Here is a 9,840-nt window from a genome sequence, read left to right as displayed (position 1 = left end):
TTGGCATGGACTGTCCATGACTGCTAACATTAAAAGGGGTTCTCCAGACTATTTGTAAAAACTATCCTTTCTTCTAACCTGTGGAAGAAAGATTATTTAGTTAAAGAGGACCTTTCACCGATCCTGACATTGTGAACTAAGTATCATGACATATACAGCGGCGCCCAGGGATCTCACTGCACTTACAATTATCCCTGGGCGCCGCTCCGTTCTCTCGTTATGTCCTCCCAGGCTGTGAGCTCTGCGCTGCGATTGGCCAGTGCTACAGCCTAGGAGAAGGAGACGCCCGCAGAACAAGGGCAGAGTCCGCCTACTATAACCAAGTCCCCGAACATACCGGAGGACATAACGGGAGAACGGAGCGGCGCCCAGGGATAATAGTAAGTGCAGTGAGATCCCTGGGCGCCGCTGTATATGTCATTATACTTAGTTCACAATGTCAGGATTGGTGAAAGGTCCTCTTTAAAACTTACCTGTCCTCATCCTCGCTGAACTCACACAAGCTGCAGGCCTTTCTGCCCAGATCCCAACCGGATGTTTGCGCTCCTTTTCCTGTTCAGTTGCATTTACTATTATGCAGCTTTACAGGAAAAGAAGCGCACACAACTGTATTCAGCTACTGTGTGTGGATGTAACATCCTAGCACTATACATACTACATCCATATCTTCTATATTGCGTTCGTTTTAGGTGATTAGCTCTATAGGTTTGCCTGCTGCCATTACTCGGTGGAACTCACTTAACAAATACTTTTACAGCAGCAGTATAAATCCATATGCAGTGAAGACCCTCTAGTTGTGGGTGCAGCCAGAGTTAAAGGGGTTGTCTCATGAAAAATATTCTACTGTTTTCAAAGCAGCACCTGGTTCTGAATACTTTTGTAACTGCTTGTGATTAATAATTTGGATTTGGAGCTGTGTGTGTGAAAAACAGAGCTTCAGCCACTATTAAGATATACTGCCCTATTTACATTGGACGCAACAACACAACTTTTAATTGCAGGTGCAAGCCAAAAGCTAATACCGACAGAAATAGCACACTGCCACCATTTATTATAAAATAGTTTAATTATTATTCACATATACACTCACCTAAAGAATTATTAGGAACACCTGTTCTATTTCTCATTAATGCAATTATCTAGTCAACCAATTACATGGCAGTTGCTTCAATGCATTTAGGGGGGTGGTCCTGGTCAAGACAATCTCCTGAACTCCAAACTGAATGTCAGAATGGGAAAGAAAGGTGATTTAAGCAATTTTGAGCGTGCATGGTTGTTGGTGCCAGACGGGCCGGTCTGAGTATTTCACAATCTGCTCAGTTACTGGGATTTTCACGCACAACCATTTCTAGGGTTTACAAAGAATGGTGTGAAAAGGGAAAAACATCCAGTATGCGGCAGTCCTGTGGGCAAAAATGCCTTGTGGATGCTAGAGGTCAGAGGAGAATGGGCCGACTGATTCAAGCTGATAGAAGAGCAACGTTGACTGAAATAACCACTCGTTACAACCGAGGTATGCAGCAAAGCATTTATGAAGCCACAACACGCACAACCTTGAGGCGGATGGGCTACAACAGCAGAAGACCCCACCGGGTACCACTCATCTCCACTACAAATAGGAAAAAGAGGCTACAATTTGCACGAGCTCACCAAAATTGGACTGTTGAAGACTGGAAAAATGTTGCCTGGTCTGATGAGTCTCGATTTCTGTTGAGACATTCAAATGGTAGAGTCCGAATTTGGCGTAAACAGAATGAGAACATGTATCCATCATGCCTTGTTACCACTGTGCAGGCTGGTGGTGGTGGTGTAATGGTGTGGGGGATGTTTTCTGGGCACACTTTAGGCCCCTTAGTGCCAATTGGGCATCGTTTAAATGCCACGGGCTACCTGAGCATTGTTTCTGACCATGTCCATCCCTTTATGACCACCATGTACCCATCCTCTGATGGCTACTTCCAGCAGGATAATGCACCATGTCACAAAGCTCGAATCATTTCAAATTGGTTTCTTGAACATGACAATAAGTTCACTGTACTAAAATGGCCCCCACAGTCACCAGATCTCAACCCAATAGAGCATCTTTGGGATGTGGTGGAACGGGAGCTTCGTGCCCTGGATGTGCATCCCTCAAATCTCCATCAACTGCAAGATGCTATCCTATCAATATGGGCCAACATTTTTAAAGAATGCTATCAGCACCTTGTTGAATCAATGCCACGTAGAATTAAGGCAGTTCTGAAGGCAAAAGGGGGTCCAACACCGTATTAGTATGGTGTTCCTAATAATTCTTTAGGTGAGTGTATATTAATACAAATGCATGTAACAATATACGGTAAATGCCATGCTCAAGTAGGAGTCACATCTATTATATTAAGGAGGCCTGACTATATATAAATAAGTCATAAATATGTACAAGTGAAAAAACAATATAAAAGTCAACTCCACAGTAAGTATTTGAATACAGACCCGAACACAGCACCCACGTATTCCCCCACATGTTTCGCGTTGCTTCCTCAGGGGGATAGCTCCATGAAAGTCCAAACACTCTTCAAATACCTATAGTATCCAATCACATTTACTCTGGCACCTCCTTATCAAATTACCTTATTAATTGATAGTGGGTCAATCAGATGCCCAAAGTATAGAACGTAATGGATTATCATCTGAATACTATTATATTATACTATATATATATATACACTGCTCAAAAAAATAAAGGGAACACTTAAACAACACAATGTAACTCCAAGTCAATCACACTTCTGTGAAATCAAACTGTCCACTTAGGAAGCAACACTGAGTGACAATCAATTTCACATGCTGTTGTGCAAATGGGATAGACAACAGGTGGAAATTATAGGCAATTAGAAAGAAACCCCCAATTAAGGAGTGGTTCTGCAGGTGGTGATCACAGACCACTTCTCAGTTCCTATGCTTCCTGGCTGATGTTTTGGTCACTTTTGAATGCTGGCGGTGCTTTCACTCTAGTGGTAGCATGAGACGGAGTCTACAACCCACACAAGTGGCTCAAGTAGTGCAGCTTATCCAGGATGGCACATCAATGCGAGCTGTGGCAAGAAGGTTTTCTGTGTCTGTCAGCGTAGTGTCCAGAGCATGGAGGCGCTACCAGGAGACAGGCCAGTACATCAGGAGACGTGGAGGAGGCCGTAGGAGGGCAACAACCCAGCAGCAGGACCGCTACCTCCGCCTTTGTGCAAGGAGGAACAGGAGGAGCACTGCCAGAACCCTGCAAAATGACCTCCAGCAGGCCACAAATGTGCATGTGTCTGCTCAAACAGTCAGAAACAGACTCCATGAGGGTGATATGAGGGCCCGACGTCCACAGGTGGGGGTTGTGCTTACAGCCCAACATCGTGCAGGACGTTTGGCATTTGTTAGAGAACACCAAGATTGGCAAATTCGCCACTGGCGCCCTGTGCTCTTCACAGATGAAAGCAGGTTCACACTGAGCACATGTGACAGACGTGACAGAGTCTAGAGATGCCGTGGAGAATGTTCTGCTGCCTGCAACATCCTCCAGCATGACCGGTTTGGCATTGGGTCATTAATGGTGTGGGGTGGCATTTCTTTGGAGGGCCGAACAGCCCTCCATGTGCTCGCCAGAGGTAGCCTGACTGCCATTAGGTACCGAGATGAGATCCTCAGACCCCTTGTGAGACCATATGCTGGTGCGGTTGGCCCTGGGTTCCTCCTAATGCAAGACAATGCTAGACCTCATGTGGCTGGCGTGTGTCAGCAGTTCCTGCAAGACGAAGGCATTGATGCTATGGACTGGCCCGCTCGTTCCCCAGACCTGAATCCAATTGAGCACATCTGGGACATCATGTCTCGCTCTAGCCACCAACGTCACGTTGCACCACAGACTGTCCAGGAGTTGGCAGATGCTTTAGTCCAGGTCTGGGAGGAGATCCCTCAGCAGACTGTCCGCCACCTCATCAGGAGCATGCACAGGCGTTGTAGGGAGGTCATACAGGCACGTGGAGGCCACACACACTACTGAGCCTCATTTTGACTTGTTTTAAGGACATTACATCAAAGTTGGATCAGCCTGTAGTGTGTTTTTCCACTTTAATTTTGAGTGTGACTCCAAATCCAGACCTCCATGGGTTGAAAAATTTGATTTCCATTTTTGAATTTTTGTGTGATTTTGTTGTCAGCACATTTAACTATGTAAAGAACAAAGTATTTGAGTAGAATATTTAATTAATTCAGATCTAGGATGTGTTATTTTTGTGTTCCCTTTATTTTTTTAAGCAGTGTATATATATATATATATATATATATATATATATATTATACTATATATTTTTATTTTATATAGACTAATAGAGGCCACTATGCTTTTCAATTAAGTAAAAAATGTATACACTCCATTTTATGCACTTATATAGCGCTACTATATTCCGCAGCGCTTTACAGACATTAGCATCCAACTGTCCCCAATGGGGCTCACAATCTAAGTTCCATATCAGTATGTCTTTGGAGTGTGGGAGGAAACCCACGCAGACACAGGGAGAACATAAAAACTCTATACAGATGTTGTCCTTGGTCAGATTCAAACCTAGGACCCCAGCGCCGCAAGGCACCAGTGCTAGCCACTGAGCCACCACACTGCCCATACATTCTGATGATATTAAAGGAGTTGTGCAGTGGAAAGGTATTGATTACCTATTCTCAGGCTAGGTGATCAATACAAGATCGCCGGGATCCGACTCCCAGGCTGAACTGCCGATCAGCAGTTTGAAAAGGTAGTGGCGCTTGTGTGAGCGCTGCTGCCTCTTCAGAATTACCTGTGCTCCTTTGCAGTAGCGGCACAGTGTAATTACAACCTTTCATCCAATTCACTTGAAGCAGGCCATAGACAATAGGTGAGTCATTTACTATCCAGAAATACACCTATATTAGGCGTATTTCTGGCACAGATTGCGGCGCAATTTGGTTACTTGGGGGAAGGGGACGGGCCGGCATTCCCATCTTATTTATCTTTTTCTACGCCTGTTTTAGGCAGCGTAGAAAATGGTCTAAATGTAAGCCAGCAAGGAAGCTTAAACTGGCGCTGGATACACCGAAGTTATGTAGAGAACTTCGGCGGATCCACCACCAGCTACAGGGGTTCTTAAGACCAGCATGTAAAATAAATGACCTCCTAGATTTTTATATTACGATTTTTTTTTTTTTTTTGGTGGAATCCAACAAATTTATATTGGACTGTCAAACACGCAAGTCATAAAATCACCCATTATGCAGATGAGCGCATTTCTTGAAATTCATCTCAGGCCAGAATATAATTGGTCGGTTAACGATTTATTACCACCATCTATCATGCATTTACCCATAGCCAAATATGTTACTGTCACTTTGACAGTACTTATGCTGTATTGGCATTAAAGAGCTTGAAAGGGGTAACATACAGTCCTACATACATACAGTCCTGTCATACACAACTTTTCAGGGCAATATAAGCACTTTAATTTCATGTCGAAAGTATTCGTACCTGACCTGAATGTAACCAATCGATTCATTAGAATCAGACCCGAAGCAGATTTCAAGAAATTTGCTCATCTGTATTAATAATACAGTATTTTATAATGGGTAATTTTATGACTTGAGTGTTTGACAGTCCCCTATAAGTTTTGTTGGATTCCACAAAAGAAAAAAAAAAACACAAGATGAAAATAACAATCTAGTGTATATGACCTGCTTCAGTTTCACTTGGTGCATACACAGACTTACATCAAATTTCCGTCTGACACCAATACTTGAGGCAGGAATTGCCATAGAAAGACAACTGTCTCTAATTGCATATTAAAGTGATCCCTTTCATTTGCATTTAAAGGGCAACCTGTCACCGTGAAAATGCAATGTAAGCTACAAGTGGCATGTTATAGAGCAGGAGGAGCTGAGCAGTTTGATATATAGGTTTACAGGAAAATATTCAGTATAACTTGTATATCATTCATTTATATTTCTGCTCATTCTGAACTTTGAAGTCCAGGAGGCGGTCCTATCAGTGATTGACAGCTATCTCTGTGTACACAGTCATAGAGGGAAGGCTGTCAATCACTGATAGGACCGCCTCTTCGACTTCAAAGCCCAGAGTGAGCAGGAATATACAGTAAATGAATGCATTCTAAGTTATACTGAATCTTTTGTCAGAAAACTATATATATCAATCTGCTTAGCTCCTTCTGGTCTATAACAAGCTGCCTTCAGCTCAGACACCATGTTCAACGTAACAGGTTGCCTTTAAACACATCTAAGGTTTTAAATTTTATCTAAACAGAGATGGAAAATCTGAAAAAAGACAATCAATGTACTCTTGAGATGCGATTTTATGACACAGCCCTGTTTATCAGCTGCTCTTAGCCCATCTGAGAGCAGTTGACAGACAGCAGCTCAAGATGACCCACCAAAACATCATTTTCAGCTTGATGCCAGGCCTGATATCATACAGTACCTCTCAACTTATTAGGTGGTCAAAAGGTGAATTAGAAAGTCGCAATACTGAAATCGAGCAGTGTGCCATCTATACAGATCTGTAGGCAGTATACACCCTTGCACGCAGGGCTGATATAACCAAGCAATAAATGTGATCAAAACTTGTAATCCATACAACATATGTACAGTATATTCACTGATTCTGCTTAGTTATGTACAGATTGACATACATGATTATATGTGTATGATCATAATGATTCCAAAGGCACCATTGCAGAAAGAAGTTGAGAAAAATCCAGCTCCACTTTAAAGGAATTGCGTTTATTCAGCTTGCGGTTAAAAACTCATCCAAGAAATACAAAAATTTAGCAGTCTTGTCTTGTCTACATGTTTCGGGCTATCAGAGACATTTCCAGCCCTTCTTCATGAAGTCATGAAGAAGGGCTGGAAATGTCTCTGATAGCCCGAAACATGTAGACAAGACAAGACTGCTAAATTTTTGTATTTCTTGGATGAGTTTTTAACCGCAAGCTGGATAAACGCAATTCCTTTAAAGTGGAGCTGGATTTTTCTCAACTTCTTTCTGCATTTGCTGCCCGCACCTGACACTGGCCATCCGTGCTCACAACTAAAGGAAGGGCAGGTGAGAGCTGCTACATTTCTCTTTTCCAAAGGCACCATTATATGGACACAACATACTGTATATAAACAGTTGCAGTGCACTGTACTTATAATAAACTTTTCTTTTCAGACCCTTCTGTTTTATATAGTACTGTAAAATACAAAAAAAAAAAATACAAAAAAATAATCCCTTCCCTTGCAGCTTCAGGGTTAGGATGGAATAAGCTGATGTCATTCCAGATGCTGCTGGATCAATTTGGTTGCAGCACGCAATTCCAAACTTGAATCCATCTCTAACTCCAGTTATTCTCTTAGTGTAGTTTTGTTTAAGATCCAGAAATGCCTGTGGCGCCAAGTATTTTTTACATTAAAACAATCCTTTTAAACTTTGTGTCCTTATATAAAAGTGTCAGATACCATTTGTATCTCTTTATCACTTTGTATGAATTTTCCTGTGACTGTGTACATACAATTCTATTCCCTGGTAACTTGTCCTGCTCAATGCGATGTCGCCTGTGGTGACCATGTGATGTGATGTCTCATCGAGATGCACAGAGTTAAATGGTGAAGACCAGAACTTTTTCAGATCTCATACTGTTAGGGAGGAATATGGCTTCCATGCATCATAACAGCTAAGCTTTCTTCTTCTAATTCCTTCAATGTGCCTGCATAAGTATATACAGTACAGGCCAAAAGTTTGGACACACCTTCTCATTCAAAGAGTTTTCTTTATTTTCATGACTATGAAAATTGTAGATTCACACTGAAGGCATCAAAACTATAAATTAACACATGTGGAATTATATACATAAAAAACAAGTGTGAAACAACTGAAAATATGTCATATTCTAGGTTCTTCAAAGTAGCCACCTTTTGCTTTGATTACTGGTTTGCACACTCTTGGCATTCTCTTGATGAGCTTCAAGAGGTAGTCCCCTGAAATGGTTTTCACTTCACAGGTGTGCCCTGTCAGGTTTAATAAGTGGGATTTCTTGCCTTATAAATGGGGTTGGGACCATCAGTTGCGTTGAAGAGAAGTCAGGTGGATACACAGCTGATAGTCCTACTGAATAGACTGTTAGAATTTGTATTATGGCAAGAAAAAAGCAGCTAAGTAAAGAAAAACGAGTGGCCATCATTACTTTAAGAAATGAAGGTCAGTCAGTCAGCCGAAAAATTGGGAAAACTTTGAAAGTAAGGGCTATTTGACCATGAAGGAGAGTGATGGGGTGCTGCGCCAGATGACCTGGCCTCCACAGTCACCGGACCTGAACCCAATCGAGATGGTTTGGGGTGAGCTGGACCGCAGAGTGAAGGCAAAAGGGCCAACAAGTGCTAAGCATCTCTGGGAACTCCTTCAAGACTGTTGGAAGACCATTTCAGGGGACTACCTCTTGAAGCTCATCAAGAGAATGCCAAGAGTGTGCAAAGCAGTAATCAAAGCAAAAGGTGGCTACTTTGAAGAACCTAGAATATGACATATTTTCAGTTGTTTCACATTTGTTTGTTATGTATATAATTCCACATGTGTTAATTCATAGTTTTGATGCCTTCATAGTCATGAAAATAAAGAAAACGCTTTGAATGAGAAGGTGTGTCCAAACTTTTGGTCTGTACTGTACATAGAGTACATTTACATCCAAATTTTCATGCTAGCAAGTTATTGGGCTGTACAGAATACCAATGTAGCAAACGTTAACTTACCATTTATAAAAGCATTACATACACAGTTGCAGCAAACTTTAAGTGGTCACTGTTGGTTCAAAAACCTTTCCATAACTCAACAATACAGTGAGTAAAAGAAACTTTTGTAATACATCTCATCAGAAAAAAATGCTTCTTTCTCCCCCTCTTAAACTAACATTCTTTGCTAAGTCTGTCTTCAGAGACAAGACGAACTGTCAGCTCACTGAAGGATCAGATTACATGCTGCACATAGACTATGGAGGGAGAGGGCTGAGGAGAAGTAAGATGTAATCAGGGAGAGCAGATAAAAAAATAACTTAAAAAAAGACAGACACATGTGCTGCCCATAGAAGTCAACCAAGAGAGCAGAGGTATGCTGTTAGAGGGAGAAAAGGCATTGTTCTCTGATATATTACAAGGTTTCTTATATTCACCTGTACTATTCTTTTACGCAATGTATGTTGAAATCACAGTGACCATTTCACTTTAATTTGTTGGCTTTTGTTGTGTTAAGTGTCAACTTAAAGTTTGTTAGAACTTTGTATTTAATGTTTTACAAGAATCAAGTTAAAGATTGCTAAGTCTGGGTTCTATACCTTAAAGCTTTGCAGCTATTAGTTGAAGCTCCATCTCATAGACATCCTGTGTTTCTTACACTCTGCAGGCACTGTACATAATACTGGAAATGCTCAAAGCTTTTTGCTTCTTAGCAAGTACGGTAATTTTGCTTTTATTCTGATCCAAATACAGGAGCATACAAAATGGAGCAGAGAGCTTTCAGTATTAGGCTACTTTCACACTTGTGTTTAACTTTTCCGGTATTGAGATCCGGCAGAGGATCTCAATACCAGAAAAAAATGCTTCCTTCTCGTCCCCATTCATTGTCAATGGGGAAAACACTGAACTGAACAGTTTAGTTGCGTTCCCATACCAGAGAGCAAACCGCAGAAAGCTTTGGTTTACTTTTCGTCATGGGATGCAGAGAAAAACGGATCGACAAGGCATGACACACAATGCAAGTCAATGGTGCCAGATCCGTTTTCTCGAACACAATAGAAAATGGATCCGTCC

The sequence above is a fragment of the Bufo bufo genome, chromosome 5, assembly GCF_905171765.1.
Source record: "Bufo bufo chromosome 5, aBufBuf1.1, whole genome shotgun sequence".
Taxonomy (NCBI): Eukaryota; Metazoa; Chordata; class Amphibia; order Anura; family Bufonidae; genus Bufo; species Bufo bufo.
Note: the sequence above shows the minus strand (reverse complement) of the source record.